The sequence below is a fragment of the Schistocerca serialis genome, chromosome 1 (assembly GCF_023864345.2).
Source record: "Schistocerca serialis cubense isolate TAMUIC-IGC-003099 chromosome 1, iqSchSeri2.2, whole genome shotgun sequence".
Lineage (NCBI taxonomy): Eukaryota > Metazoa > Arthropoda > Insecta > Orthoptera > Acrididae > Schistocerca > Schistocerca serialis.
In genome coordinates, this window is record NC_064638.1 from 460363263 (window position 1) to 460380293 (window position 17031).

At 43.2% G+C, this 17031-nt stretch overlaps 2 protein-coding genes across 2 annotated transcripts in view; both read right to left on the bottom strand.

The window, feature by feature from the left end:
• Positions 1-921, bottom strand: part of LOC126473238 (histone demethylase UTY) — a 224612-nt gene extending 223691 nt beyond the window's left edge. Inside the window, exon 1 of the mRNA XM_050100158.1 lies at positions 285-921. The gene's annotated coding sequence lies outside the window, so the exon portion shown is untranslated. The remainder of the gene's footprint in view (positions 1-284) is intronic.
• Positions 1-17031, bottom strand: part of LOC126473251 (histone demethylase UTY-like) — a 207174-nt gene that overhangs the window by 97353 nt on the left and 92790 nt on the right. The gene's annotated exons all lie outside the window — the stretch shown is intronic.

Here is a 17031-nt window from a genome sequence, read left to right on the forward strand (position 1 = left end):
GTGGGTGTCCATGAAAGCTTATCAGTAAAGACGCGCTACAGGGCTATGATGGGTCATTACAAAGAATAAAATTGAAATTTCACATTCTTCATATTTAAAATCATTGCTAACTTACGTATTAAGGAAATGACAGCACTTTCCTCTTAAACACACTGGCTAAATAAGTTTAAGTAACACAAACGTACAAAAAACGCAGCTGTTAACCTTTTTTGTCGCAAAAAAAACAATAATTAGCTTCTGAGAACATTAAAAAAATGAAATATGCAGCTGCATTCATGACTTACCTGCTGGCGCCACGAGTTTAAAGAGCTGGCTGTCAGGAAGCTCCACGAACACTTCTCGGTTGAGCAACTTTCAATATGTCTTTAGTCCACTCCTATATTATTTTTTAACACTAATGCTACTTAAGGCAAATAGGAAGAACACATTGATTTACGTAAAATAGTAATAAATATCTCCGATCAGTGAGTCAGTGGCAGTGATCAGGTTTCGAATTGGCAGTGCTATCTGGCAGTAACTGGCAGTGAATGTTCAAAACATGTCCTTATAATGCTACATGAGTCCATAAAACTTTGGCAGTGATAGTAAATGACGGCGAAGAGTTGTCATAAAAATCTGGCCACCCGGAAGAATCCTTGCTAGGTAGATCATTAAAAAACCATAAAAGCACTTGAGTTGGCACGAGACAGAACGGAATGGAATCCCTGACGTGGTCCTACGGCTGCTGCTACAAAATCTTGGCCTGCGGCCGGCCGGCGGCTGCAACACCACTTCCACTCCCAGCAGTCCCTTCTTCCCCACCGACGCACGCCGACACGCACATAACACACACATGCACTCCCGAGCGCACCTTATCCGAATCTGTCCCGTGCCAGTGGCTGCGGGTGGGCTACCGAGCTGCTAGCGGGCAACCGGGCAGGCCAGCCGACCAACCAACACAGCGCGTTCTGCTTCGTGCCGAACCGAGCGCCTCCGAACCGCCGCTCGAGCCGAGCCGAGTCCAAACGAGCGAGCCGAGGCGAGCGGCAGTGCGTGTGCCTTTGTCTGCGTGCCTAGCCGCTTGCCGGCGGCAGCGCCGCTCGACGTGGATGCGGATGAGGCCGCCGCGCTTGCGGGGGAGGCGGTGGCTGCGTGAGAGGGGGGCGGGGCGGGGGATGGGGGGGGGGGCGGGGGATGGGGAGGGGCGCGCAAAGAGCGGCCGTGACGTCACGGCGGGCGTGCGTACTGCGCTCGCTGCATGTACAGTTACGACCGGGCAGACACTTGCCATGCCTGGGTGGTGGGGACGCGGTTAGGCCTTATCAGGCTGTCGCTAGGCAAGTACGGTCTGTTTACAAACATTTCATGCGTAACCGAGGACTGTTAACAGTCTGCTTCGCCCTTTAACCACTCCTTGTCGACAGTCGGAAACTCCTCGGTACAAATTACACTGCTGCAATAATGAGACACTGAGCTCGCAATAAATTTATTAATTGTTGTGTGATACAAATGTCAACCCACACAAAAGTTTCGGGGAAGAGCAACTGTGATAGCTCTATTACTATCACACATATAATGCATAGCAAGAACAATACTACTAACAGTACTCGCGAAACAGTACATATCGATAAAATACCACTAGTATTATGTTTTCATGTTTCTTAACATTTCTTGACGTAGTTCTTCAACTTTTCATCTTTTGCTGTCTTATAGGTTGAGGAGATACAAAAGTCATGGGACAGCGATATGCACATATACAGATGGGGCTAGTATCGCGCACTCAAAGTATAAAAGGGCAGAGCATTGGCAGGCCTGTCATTTGCACTCAGATGATTCGTGTAAAAAGGTCTCCAACCTATGGCCCACGACGGCAATTAACAGACTTTGAACGGTAGTTAGAGCAAGACGCATGGGACTTTTTTCCGCAAATTGTTGGGGAATTCAGTATTCCAGTATCCACAGTGTCTGGAGTGTGCCGAGAGTACCAAATTTTAGGAATTAGCTCTCACCACGGACGACGCAGTGGCCGATGGCACCCACATAACGGCCAACAGGAGCAACGTTTGCGTAGAGTTGTTGGTGCTAAGAGACAAGCAGTACAGTGTGAAATAACCGCAGAAATTATTATGGGACGTACGACGAGCGTACCCGATTAGTATAGCGAAATCTGGCGTTAAAGGGCAATGGCAGCAGACGACCGACGCTAGTGCCATTGCTAACAGCATGACGTCGCCTGCAGAGCCTCTCCTGGGCTCGTGACGGTATCGGTTGGACCTTACACGACTGGAAAACCGTGGCCTCGACAGATGAGTCCCAATTGCAGTTGATAAAAGACGATGATGGTGTTCGAGTGTGGCGCAGACCCCACGAAGCCATGCACCCAAGTTGTCGACAAGCCCCTGTGCAAGCTGAAAGTGGTGTGGACTGTGTCTACATGGAATGGATTGGGTCCTCTGGTCCAGCTGAACCGATCACTGACTGGACCATTTGTAGCCATTCGTGGACTTCACGTTCCCAAACAACGATGGAATTTTTATGAATGGCAATGCGCCATGTCACTGGGCCACAATTGTTTGCGATTGGTTTGAACAATATTGGGGACAGTTCGAGCGAATAATATGGCCACCCACTGAACATTTATGGAACATAATCGAGAAGTCAGTTCGTGTACAAAATCCTGCACCGGCAACACTTCCGCAATTATGGACAGCTATAGAGACAGCATGGCTAAATATTTCTGCAGCGGCTTCGAACGACGTGTTGAGTCCATGCCACGTCTAGTTGCTGCAGTAGGTCAGGCAAAAGGAGGTTCGGCACGATGTTAGGAGGTATCCCATGACCCTTGTCACTTCAGTGTAAGCCCCACGTGGCTGCTTCTAACAGAAAAGAAGGAAACAGCGTAAGACCACCAAGCACACAAGGGCTAGTGAAGCCTTAGGGCGTTGAGAGGAACAGCTTTGCTGTTCACTATGTCTACGCTGCTTTTTGAAGAGTCCCCGTGAAGTTTGGGTGGTAAGATGGAGGACTAGATCTCAATGACGCCAGTGTTCCCAAATAGTTGCTAAGATCAATAGAAATCATCATGTGGGGTTACTAAAAAAAAAAAGACAAGATATTAATGATGCACAATAAAATCAGTGTATATTAAATTATCGTCATGTAATGTTTGTATCCAGGTATCAGTACAATTAGGGACCATTTACAACAAAAGTGCGCGTAAGACTTCATTTCTGGAGTAAAAACCTTTACGATGAAACCGAGTTAACACTATTTTGGAAGAGTACTGGGACACAGAAAGGTACTATTGTGACCCTATTGATTGCATAATCATATGTTCAAAATTAGGTAAATGTAAAATTATAATAGGACAGAACAATAATTACTATATTCAATAGGATACACGCTGAAGTATATTCTTTTGTAATACATACAATCTAGTCTATCGTAGGTGGTAATCTTTAATACATAATTATGCAGCCTGTAGGGTACCTTTCTACATCCTGGTATCCTTCCGAAATAATACTGACTAGGTTTTATCGTTGAGGTTTTAACTAAAGAAGTAGTTTATCTTAATAAAGGAGCATTAAACACACTCCCACAGAAAATGGCCCCTAAATTTGATAGTAATTGGTTGAAAACATAACATGACGACATTTAATACAGGTAAGGTAAAAATATTATTGTATTAATATTTTGTCTACGATTTTTGAGCTACCAAGCCATACATCAAACATGATGATTTTTACTGATTTTAGGAACTATTATCGTACGACCGTCTCACAGGTGAATAGTTTACCTAATTTTAACCTGTGACTATGTAGCCCACGGGCCATAAAATAGTGTTTTGTTATATGTCATGTCCTTTCAAAATAATAGTCATTCGTTTGTTCAAATAGGTTTGTTTTTAACATGATAAATGGCTGATTCTTGAAGATAGTGATATAGACACTCCCACTGAAAAGTGGTTCATGTAAATGTTAAGTTATTGCCAACAATATACAACTGCACTAACATAGGCAAATAAGAAAATACTATTCGTTAAATAATTGGTTCAAAAAATACCTATGAATAACCGCAATTCCATGTAGAAACAGATATAACGCACAAAAACTTTATTTCTGGTCTTATAACAGATATGTATGACAATCTGTAAATACAGTAAACAATTAATGCTCTTATGCTGTTACATACGTATGTAACATATTTTTTGCAAAATACTGTTATGTGAATAGGCGCCTCTGAATATGGGACTGGCAGTCCCGAAATCTATCGTGCACTGAAGAAAATAAACACCATTTTTGCAGTCAGAGGCTCTTTACTTACAATTGCACAATCGTTACACTGCTGCGTTCTTACCATACACTAAGATGGAAAGTAAAAAATTATATATATTCTACTTATAAGCTTTAAGTATAAGGCTAAGATATACAGCGCTCACACTATAAAATTCACAGTATGGGTCAGGAAAGATATTAGATCTCTACTGTGGCTTACTCAGAAGTAAGGCGCTGTATCAGCCGTCTTTTGTGTTGTATTCTTTAGTCTGAAAACTGGTTTGATGTAGTTCTCGACGCTAGAGTATAATATGCAATCTATTCGAAATTATCATATTTCACATTTTCAAAAATGCTTTTTTTTGCTACTGGCAGACTGCATTTTATATCTTTCTACTTAGGCAATCGTCAGTTATTTTCCTAACCAAATAACAAAACGTATGGAATACTTGTAGTGTCTCATTTCCTAATCCAATACGTTTGTTTAATTTTTCTTGGTGTTTATCTTATAACCTCTTCCAAAACACTACCCATTTCGTTCAACTGATCATCCAAACCCTTTGATGCCTTTGACACAAATACGATGTCAACCTTAATAGCCTTTCCAAAGTTCTCTTTCGTTTCCTTTACTAACTGCTCGACGTAACGATGTACACACTGAATAACCTAGGGGACAGGCTACAACCCTGTGTTGTCCCCGTCTCAACTAATGTCCCTCCTTCGTGTACTTCGACTCTTACAGCTGCAGTCTGGTTTGTACAGAAATTGTATATACCCTTTCGTCCCTTCATTTTATCCCCGTGACCTTCAAAATTTCTGAGACCGTATTTGTAACTGCGAAAATATTCAACTATTCTACTCACAGGTGAATATATCGAGGCTGAACGCGTGAAATGGGCACGCGATGGTCTCAAGAAACGTCGACCTACGACAACCTACAGTAGTTACCCTTAATCGCAAAGGTAAATACAGCAATCACTGACAGCTGGTCTTTCCTCCTAGTCTTCGGCCAGAGTCTGGTATTAATGCATACTCTCCCACTAGTCTGGGAAGACGACTCGGTTAGTGCCGCGCAGGGCTGAGCAGCGGATGTGCGAGTGCGCTTGTCGCAGAGTCTATTGACCCCGGCGCGCGGGCCCCGCAGGCTTGTTCCGGCTTCTTGCGGCTGCCGCAGCAGGTGCACACAGCTCGCCGGCCGCATCTCACTCACCGTGGAGGCAGCAGAGACGGCGCCAATCACCTGCTGATCACTGCAACGAGCCTCAAATTAGGCCACGGCTCGAAGTAAGTGGCCCGTAGGTACACAAACACGCAGTCGGGAACTGACTCACACTGGCTAGCGCGCAGTGTCGGCACGCAGCGATAGCTCCGCGAGGGGGAAGCACACACACTGCAGCTGCTGCCGACGACATCGAGGGTGAGCACCTAGAGCAGTTGCTAAAAATCTAGGAACGGGTTCCAGAGAGCAATTTGTAGCGAGTTCCGCGGGTGCGGGTTCTGGCATTGGCTGCGGGCGCGCCGCCGCGCGGTGACGTCGCGCCGGCGGTCGCCAATGGGTGAATGCCCACCCCGCCGCGTCACGACTCGCTTCAGCCGCTGCGACGCTGGAAAACGGCGCCGCAGTTCATGAACCTGGGTTCAACAACCGCCTACCTGGGAAGGCACTCGCCAGTGCATCCCGTCTCCATCTGCCCGGTTCTGCGCTCTGCGCCGCGCTCGTTGTAGAAGAGAGCGCGAAAAGCGAACAGTCTCCTCTCTCACACGTCACGACAACAGTAAATAAGTATATTTGTAAGGGCTACTACGAAACTAAAGATACCTGACCTCTACCCGCCACGAACGAGCCTATTTCTGACAGAAAAGTGCGCAAATCTCTTCTGTCTGGAAAGTTTACCTCGAAAAAAAATCCCCTATCTCACTTTTAATATACCACATAGTTTGTAGCAACATTGAAACAATTTTTGTAACTCTTAAAAAAGTGAACATATTACGTTAATTGAAAAAAATGGTTGTAACTTCGTCCTAACTTGCATTGAGAAGTACCTTTCTTTTCATAACAACAGCAATTAAATTTTCTGTTGCTAAGTTGGCAATACATCGCCTTGATTACTGCAGGGGCAGTGTCTGTACACGGGCTATTGCCTGCATCTGTCAGACTTATTGCACGGGTGATTTGAAAATGGACACAAGTGTCCGAAACTAGTCACTATCAAGAAATAAAAAATAGATACTTCTCAAAGTAACTTATGACGACGCTGCTAACATTTATTTCAATTACGAGACACGTTGTGCACCTATTTTTCAGCTGCAGCATAATGCAAGTTCCTATATATTACGTTAAGCTTGACTGTGATCGTTATGAATATCAATTGAAAATAGAAATTGCTGTAACGGGCCATCTTTATTAAATTCTACTTCCCACGATGCGTTTCAGAATGTTCTTCTTCTTCTTCTTCTTCTTCTAGTGCCTGTCCGTTACGGATGTTGGTGACCATCATTTTTGCATGTTCGAAAAAATTTCTCGCTGTGTGCGAAGTCAGTTTCCTACAGTTTCCGAGCCAAGACGTTCTTCTTCCTTGTCCTCTTTTATAGGTACTTTTCCTTGAAGAATGTGACAACAGTTTATACCTGTTTTCATTCCTCATTACTTGACCGAGACATAGTTTTCTGCATTTTACTGTGTTTAGGACTTCTTTTTCTTTCTTCATTTATCTCAATTAATAAGGCATGTATGCATTGAATGTTCGACTTTTGGGTAACCGGTGACACTGTCTTTCAGTGGGAAAAAGCTCCTTTTCCAGTCGATTTACATCACGTATACTTAATAAAGACTTGAAAAGGAACAAGTGACCACTGAAAAACAGTGTCACTGGTTATCCAAAAGTCAAACATACAATACATACACGCCCTATAAATTGAATACATCCACTTGATTTTCGAGGTATAATCCTCTGACTGGTTACAGCAATGCGTTCTTACAAAAGCAGAAACAACAGGTTTCCTTGTTATGTTACTTCTACATAGTCTATACAAGAGCTCCCTCATCAATAGCAGGAATAAGTGCAACGTCAGTGGTAGTGAGATGGCAAATATACACAGATTGTGGGGCAGGGGTGAGAGGGGGACGGACGGAGATATCCATGCTTACTCAACCGAACCTCTCCACAAGGAATGGCGCTGCAAACGTAATTTGAGATCTCACACTGTCATGCAGAATCATAACATTTGACGACAGCAGTTCTGGTCCCTTACATCGAAAATCTACTTTGATCCTTCTCAGTATACTGCAGTATCGCTGGGTATTCACGGCCTATTCTTGGAGGATTTCGACCAATACGACACCTTTTGTGGCCTCAAACACTGTCACCATGACCTCGCCACTACTATTCAACCAGGGGATTTTGGATGTTCCCGTTTCCTGAATGGGCGATTATCTCCGTGATAGATAAAACTCTCGTCTTCCGTCACAATACAAAATAAAATCATTTCTCATTGATCAAAAGTAACATACAGATGCTCATTCTTTGGAACAAGTTACAAGAGCGTCAATTGTCGAAATGCTCATCGTGCTACCATTTTGCATTTGTTGTACAAATCTCTGACGATGTAGAGCGGTTGGCAATTTCCAATATTGAATTTTGAACTAATTTACTCATGGTGTCTCGCTAGTTGGCCGTGAATGTCCTATTCATACACTGGAAATTCATCTGTGTTCCCCGGCGTTCGGTTTGCTCTTATGAAAGTGCTGACACCACGGATGAAATATTTGCTCTGACATCACGTCCGAATCGCACACGTCAACAAGCTATAACTAAGAGGGTGTCCCAGGAAGAATGATCAATATTCATGGATGTGAGTGGAACGATCATGTGAAGGAACAAACTTTATACGAAAATATACCCTATTACGAATAGTTTTCAAGATAGAACACATTTAATGCATACTGTTATTGATTTTCTGTATTATTCAATACAGGTTTATACATGTACGCAGGTGTTTAAAAGTATCGATTGAATAAAAACTTTTTATAGCACATTCACCTCCAAGGATAATCGTACATGTTACAGCACAACTGTTGTATAGTTGACAACAAACCTTCGAATAACCCACCGTCTATTCGTGCACTCTTCGGACAACATGTGTTGTTTGTCCGAGTGCCTTTGCACGTTCCCTAACGAGGGCAGTAGCGTCCATGATGCTACTAACCAGTTCAACTCGCGTATTCACATATCGTTTGTACACCCCAGACTTCGTCAAACAACATGAACAAAATCTAATGGCGTAAAGTTTGGCAGTGTTGGCGGCCCGTTAGTTGTACTACCATGACCAATCCAGCGATTAGGGTAATTGCGACGGAGATGTTTCAAATGGTTCAAATGGCTCTGAGCACTATGGGACTCAACATCATCAGTCCCCTAGAACTTAGAACTACTTAAACCTAATTAACCTAAGGACATCACACACATCCATGCCCGAGGCAGGATTCGAACCTGCGACCGCAGCGGTCGCGCGGTTCCAGACTGAAGCGCCTAGAACCGCTCGGCCACTGCGGCCGGTGGAGATGTTTCCTCACGTGTCTCGTAAAATGTGGAGGGGCTCAGTCATGCTGGAAGTACACTGCAGTCCGCGTGGCCAAATGAACAACCTCAAGGTGTTCAGTAAACAAATTTTCTAATAATAATATGCAAATAATTCTGTCCCGTCATTATATCTTCCAAAATGACTGTGCCTATCAACATGTTACCAGTCACACCGCACCAAACATTGACCAAAAAACGAACTTGGAAATTGGGTTCCACTGGAGCGTGTGAATTTCCTGCGACCATCGATGATTATTACGTGTGTATGTGAAGGTGGTACCATTGGTGAATAGTATTAGTGAAAGAAAATGAAGATTGTCAGTTAACCAGTAACAAAATTCAAATCGTGTGGCATTGTGGCCAATGTAAAGATTGTGCACATTCTGTATGTGAAATAAGTACAAGTTTTCAGCATGTAATGTTTGTCACACACATGTTCGTTGAATACTGAGACGTATAGAAAGTCGCCGTGTGATGATAGTAGGATTATGCTGCACCATTTCGGAGATGTGTTATTGCTCCTACACATGTTGTTGGACTACGCGTTCAGAAGAAAGGTGGGAATTCCGAAAAATACATATTTCACGTAGTGTGCTGCTCTACGATCAGGAATTCGATGTACACAATGTACAACTGTGCGCTCAACAGGCTGGTTTAATGGCAGAAAGACATGCCGTGCGTAGAGGTTGAAAGCAACGAGATAGTTCAGGCTGGAATAAAACGTCAAATAGGTCGTGGGTAAGAGACATACGTACGTGCCACTAGCTCAAAAACAAATGTAAATTAGTACAACGAAAAACCAGCCAAAGTCTCAAATTTCAGTTTTTTTATTTGCCCGATCGAGTAAACAAAAAAAGTGAGATTTGCAACTTTCGATGTTATTTCATTGTTGCGTTACTGTCGTATCACTGGATATTGACCATATCACATCCACGATTAGTTTCTTTTTTATTAACTTCTGTAACATAATGCTCAGCCCAGAAACTCCAACAGGGTACGTATGTATACCGCTGAAAGACGCTAGCCGGTCGGTGTGGCCGAGCGGTTCTAGGTGCTTCAGTCTGGAACCGCGCGACCGCTACGATCGCAGGTTCGAATCCTGCTTCGGGCATGAATGTGTGTGCTGTCCTTGGGTTAGTTAGGTTTAAATAGTTCTAAGTTCTAGGGCACTGATGACCTCAGATGTTAAGTCCCATAGTGCTCAGAGCCATTTTTGAAAGACGCTTGCTCCGGACTTCTCCCGCCGGTGTGCTACGGATTCTTGCAAGCATGACACGCAGTATCAGTGATAAATGTCCAAGAAACGCAGAAATGCGTTTCTTTGCTGATTTCATTACTTCTAAACGAATAAATTCGAGATATTTACTTTAGGAACTACCCTCCTGTAAACTGGAGATGAACTGCGTATTCGTTCTCGCACGTATCTTCGCAATTTTATCCATGAACAAGTTTGTGTATCAGAGGAAACAAAGCCCCCTAAGCATCTAAAAAATTGAAAAACACTTAGGTATAAAAACAGATGAAACACAAGTGCTTTCCCTCAACAGGCATCAGTCCGTCTTTCCGAAACAACAATACAAATGCTTTTAGACATGCAGTTTCCCTACATTACCGTTCATTATCCTCAAAACACTGCAGCAAATAAATAGCGGACTCGCTTAGATATTGCCCGATCTTTCATAATCAGAGCACAAACATTCAATACTGTTGTTCAAAAGCATTATGCAACAGCCACAATATTACACTTACTCTATCTACTACAGTCGTCTACCCTCTTCACAACAAATAAAAAAAGGACGAAAAACCAGGACGAATGCGAGGAGGGCAGGAGAGGGAAAGGGTGAACGCGGGAAGCCAAGAGAAATGGATATTACAAGTTACAAACTGATTCAGAAAGACAGCGAGAGAAACTCGTTTTTAACGATGGGCGCGCTCTGCGATCCCCGATGGCAGAAGCTACAAATAAACCACGAAGAAATTTTGATAACTGTTGATGTTTTATATGATAATTACGAAATAAAGTGGAACGATTCGTTGGCATCTTCGTTCAATATGTTCGATAAACCAAAAATGGAAAGGGTTGGGCAATGAGGAATATTAGAACCAGCCACTAAGCTCCAAAAGACGCTGGGACTAATGCACACTTCCTAAAACAAAAAAGTAAAATTGCCTGATACAAAACAGTGATACAGATGCACGACGCGCATTAGATACCCCGTGCATCTGAAACTACTCGTAACTTACATAATGTGGACAGCAAAAATCTAAAATATTCTGGAAAAAAAAAAAAATACGGTCCCACATGAGAAACTGGAACAAGAGAACAGCATACCTTTACATTTTAACTGATGAGTTCAATGACAGCATATATAAGGACGCCTAAAATTCCTCGGACATGCTGTCACACACCGTAAAAGATGAGCTCACTATTTATAACAATCAGTGCTAACAGGTTCAAGATTGGTACGTGAAAAAAAAGTGTCTTACAAGAAATAGTCACCAGAGACGACTTTATAAAAGTAATTGGGCCGCTGGAACGTTAGTAAAGTATAAGAACGCAACAACACTTGTACTGAATCCATAAAGACATTTTGGGAGGTTAACAAGGCAAAAACAACATGCCAGTTAATAAGTTAAAATTGGCCTTTGAATGAGCAATAAGTTACAGATCTGGCCAGTGAAGAGATTTCTTCTGCTTTTGAAGCTCTTAACATGGAAGAAAACTTCCACATGCAAAGAGCAACAGCAGAAAGAAGACATACATAAACGACTACATTATACCATGCAATCGTGCACAAAAATGACTACAAAAGCGTACACGTACACACACACACACACACACACACACACACACACACACGCACACACGCACACACACACACTGCACGGAGGATGTGTGAGTGCTTCGCAGTGAAAGTACTGCTCGAAACCACCTTGGCTACATATGGGAGGGAATTATTTTGCAGACAGAATGATGCCATCCGTCAACAATTCTTGGCGTTTGGACTTGATTGTGCGCTTTGATTTTTGCAAAATGTTCGCGTACCGATGTGCGTTAATTGTGGCGTCGTGTTCCAGAAAGTTAATCAGCAGCGGCCCATTGCAGTCAAAGAAAAAGTTCATCATCACTTTTTCGGAGCTGGCGTGCCACGGCTTTGGATTTTTTCAGTGGGGGCGTATCCATGTGCTTCCATTGTTGGCTCTGGCGCAAGGTCAAAGGCTCAAAACGATGACATGTTTTCGCGCGACTGCTATGGTCGCAGGTTCGAATCCTGCCTCGGGCATGGATGTGTGTGATGTCATTAGGTTAGTTAGGTTTAAGTAGTTCTAAGTTCTAGGGGAGTGATGACCACAGATGTTAAGTCCCATAGTGCTCAGAGCCATTTGAACCTTTTTGATGACATGTTTCATCTCCCGCAACAACATGGGACAGAGAACGATATTCATCGCGATACCGTTCTTTGTGCTGCAGTGGTGTCGACATTCGGTTCTCCCGTCAGGCTGGGGGGAACTCACCGAGGACAAATTTTCCGAACTGCAGCGGCTCTGTCATGATGGCGTGAACGAACGGTAGTGTGGCATACGCCAAAAATGAGCCGAATGTCTTCCATCGTCTGCCGTCGGTCGTTTCTGACAACAGCGTCCACCACAGCAGTGACAAAAGGGAGTAATGACACGGCGAGCCTATCCTGGCCGCCTGCTGTCTTTCAATGACGCCCTGCCTTCTCGAAGTTGTTTGTTCAACGCAAACACAAGCACACGTGCCAGAATGTGTTCGTCATACACAGCAGACATTCAGGCGTGAATTTCACTTCCTGACACTCCTTCCGGAAACAAAAACCGCGCTACCACCTCGCTGTTCCTCTTTCCCGGACTCCATAGTGAAGCCGAAGCGTCCGAAGCTCGTGATCGTGCGGAAGCGTTCTAGCTTCCCGGGCCCGGGTTCCCGGGTTCGATTCCCGGCGGGGTCTGGGATTTTCTCTGCCTCGGGATGACTGGGTGTTGTGTGATGTCCTTAGGTTAGTTAGGTTTAAGTAGTTCTCAGTTCTAGGGGACTGATGACCATAGATGTTAAGTCACATAGGGCTCAGAGCCATTTGAAGCTGAAGCACACACGACGCGCTGACGCAATGGTGAACATTCGCGCTGTTCCTTCCTGATTCCCAATTTACCAGCGTCCAAAAAAAAGTTCAAATGGCTCTGAGTACTATGGGACTTAACATCTATGGTCATCAGTCCCCTAGAACTTACAACTACTTAAACCTAACTAACCTAAGGACAGCACACAACACCCAGTCATCACGAGGCAGAAAAATCCCTGACCCCGCTGGGAATCGAAACCGGGAACCCGGGCGCGGGAAGCGAGAACGCTCCAGCGTCCCAAGAGGCAAAAGTCCTGGGATAGCGATATCCACGTAAACAGATTGCAGTAGTATCGCGTACACAAGGTATAAGAGAGCTATTATTTCTACTCAGGTGATTCATGTGAAACGATTTCCGACATGATTACGGCCGCAAGACGGGAATTAACAGACTTTGAATGTCGAATGGTTTGGAGCTAGAGGCACGCGACATTTCATGTCTGAAATCGTTAGGGAATTCAGTATTCCGAGATTCACAGTGTCATGAGTGGTCCGAGAATACCAGATTTCAGGCTTTACCTCTTACCAAGGACAACGCAGTGACCGACAGCCTTCAGTTAACGGGCGGGAGCAGCGGCTTTTGCACAGAATTGTCAGTGCTGACAGAGAAGCAACATTGCGTGAAATAACCGCAGAAATCAATGTGGGACGTACGACAAACGAAACTGTTAGGACATTGCGGTGAAATTTTGCCTTAACGGGCTATGGCGGCAGACGACCGATGGGAGTACCTTTGCTAACGGCACGACATCGCCTGCAGCCCTCCTCTCCTGGGCTCGTGACCTTATCGGCTAACCCTGGACGACTGGAAAACGGTGGACTGGTCATATGAATCCCAGTTTCAATCGATAGGAGTTGATGGAAGACTTCGACTGTGGCGCAGACCGCACGAAACCGTGGACCCAAGTCGTCAACAAGTCACGGTGCAAGCTAGTGGTGGCTGCGTAATAATGTGGGTTGTGTTTACATGGAATGAACTGGGTGCTCTGGTCCAACTGAAACGATCATTGGCTGGAAATGGTTATTTCGGTTACTTGAAGACCATCTGCAGTCATTCATAGACTTAATGTGCCCAAACAAAGATGGAATTTTTGCAGAAAGAACTCAGTCGTGGTTGAAAAAGAAAGATGGTTTTATTAGTTCTTGATTTGCGACACGTTTCGTCTTTATTTAAAGGCATCTTCAGACAATCGAACTATGGGTAAATAATCATCTCATGAAATGACGAATAAAACATATAAAATTACATCCTGGGAAAAATGGGGAAAGTGCAGGTATAACGCTAAAATACAGAACAATGCCAGTAATCCCAGTTTGTACCTTGTGAAGGTTTACAGTAGTGTGGTGACGCACCACCAGCCAGTAATAGTACAGGGTGTATACGTGGACAAGGAAAAAAAAATCTCGGATTTTTCCCGGATTACCCGGTTAAAATACAGTTTCTCCCGGGTGACAGTATTTTTTCCCTTATCAATCTTTTGAATGGTTATGGTTTTATACCCGGGCGTACAATATCCCGGCACTTTAGAAAACGAAACTCAGGGAAAAAGACACGTTTTGGAAACACTTTTGGTGTGCAGCAACATGTACGCTGCGTTTTTTTCGCATTACGAAAGTATACACTGGAATTCCACCAAACACCGCATGTTACTTTCCGAATCATTGAAAACGAGATTTCGATGCGCTCTTGTAGGCCGTTCGCAGCTCATGTCACGTGATCTCGCCAGCCGATGACAGCGGATATTCAGGACACGTGATGTAGTCAGCCAACAGCAACATCACTGTTAAGTAGCACGACCTCACAAACAGCGAAAGTTAATAGTTTAAATTAATATACATAGTGTTGTTACAAGAAAAGCAACGTTTTCACATATAATATTGTTCTCAAGCTACAAGAGAAGCTAAGCTTTCGCATATACTGTTGATCTTTTTTGCGCGTGTTACACTTTAAGATGTATCACACAAATATACCAGTAAAATTTTTAATAATGACATAAATGATCTTCAGGGTTCGAAATTCTTCTAAATGGCGCCTCATCAAAGAACTGATTTTTAAATGAGAGTCAAGCGCTCTGTGATTTAATAAATTCATGGTACATTCTTGCACATAGTTCAACTTACGTAAACGGATATTTACTTTGAAAGTAACGCTTTTCAAACCACTATTCGCAATATTTTTTCGCGACCTGTTAGAAATAGGTTCGTTTCAGCAGTTGCCACAAAGCGCAGATAACAGGCGACTCCGCGCTTGGGTAGCTATCATGACGTAGGAAGCCCGTATGTACGTACGTGTAAAACATTGAAAGATCATACATTATGTCATAAAAGAAAAAAGACATCAGAGGATACTGCAAGAGCATCGGAATTTCGTAAACATTATTAAAATGTGCACATTTAAAGTGCATACTTAAAGTGCACATTCGTATGTCCGGATTCCTAATGATGTAGACCTCGTCCTGATATTAAGCTTTTCAGTGTAGTTTTCTTGGAGCACCAGTACTGTATTATATCATGTTTGGTTCTTTATTATGACATAATGCCATACGTGCTAGAAAATGAAAACGTGCACTTTAAATGCAGCGAACAGTTGAAACTAGCCAGTACTGTGGAATTAAACACTTCGTTTCAAATACATTGACTGCAAGAATTTTCAAAATATGTTCATCTTGTAGCGCACATCTTTCTGAAAAGTCTGACCATAAAACATATGTATTCGAGGAAATGTAGGACATATTATTTGGTCTTAAGTATGCCAAAGTGCAGTGCCACGCCTCTTCATAAAGCATTTTTCTACCCCAGGTCCAAACTATATTCAGGCGAGTGAACATTGAAAAGTCCTGTGGTGCCTCTCCTGCTCCCAATCGACCGGGTTTGACAGCCTGCCCCTCTTTAAACAAAATCTCGCAATTAATAGCGGATGGGATTATTTGTAATCGAGAGAACAAGAACTCTTCACAAAATCTGAATCTTTATTGCCTATTAGTTAATAACTTGCTGTTTTGTGTGACATAAAATTAAATATAGGATACATAAAAACTGACAAGAGATAAGCAAGAAATTACACATTTCTTCAAACCTTAGCTCCTAGCATTTTTTTTCTCTCTAATCTTGCTACAGCTTTACATGGCCTGCTTTCCTTTCTGCGGAAGAATCTATTACCTCATCAAAGTTCGCCAAACGTTTTGCTACATGAAAAATCGAAATGTCGTTATCTAATACTGAAAAAGCTGTTAATACAAATAATACCCAAGACTTGTGTGGTTTCTCGACCTGATTACGTCTATTTTGTCACTGTCTGGTAGATAAAACAAAATAGGCCTTTCTAATATGGCAGCGATTTTGTAACACACCAAATAAACGAGTTTGTTTTGGCACAAACGGCCATTTTTATAACACGACAGAATGTAATCCACGAGGTGCCAATATCAAATGCCTATTAGGCCTCCTACAAGCAAAAAGCTTTATGTTAGGAAATAGTTTCATATTTCATTCATAAGCACCAGCTTCTCAAGCATGAGATCGAAAAGTAGTCTTATGAAATTTTTATATAAATTTGGAATCGTCTTATTCTTCCATAATTTATGTGATGTCCTCGTTTCTTCTCCTTCCTCGTTCTAACAATCTTGTCATCACAAATTCTGTAGCTATTGCTGCCATTGTCAAAATTTGTTCGCTAACCCTGTCAGAATCGCAGGTTTAGTTATCCCGCGATTATTTTCCGGTTAGGCGTTATTACGTGTTCGAACAACACGTTTTCCGCGTTACTTCCTGAATAGAACTTACGCGTCTGCTAGCCGGGGACTGTACAACTGGTCCTTACTAGTGTAGCGATCTGGCCAAAATTTTTCTGTCAAAATTTCATTTTCTTGGATACACCGAGAAGATACTGCGTAATCTTTCTCACCTGTTATTCCTGTTAGTCGTTTATTTCCAGTCTGGTAGTCTGAATCTATGGATTTCGCTAGTAATTATAACAATTCTGATCATTCGCAAACCCAATCAACCACATAATCAGACAGCGATTGGCATTCAACCGTTCGGCTTTACTCCCTCAGC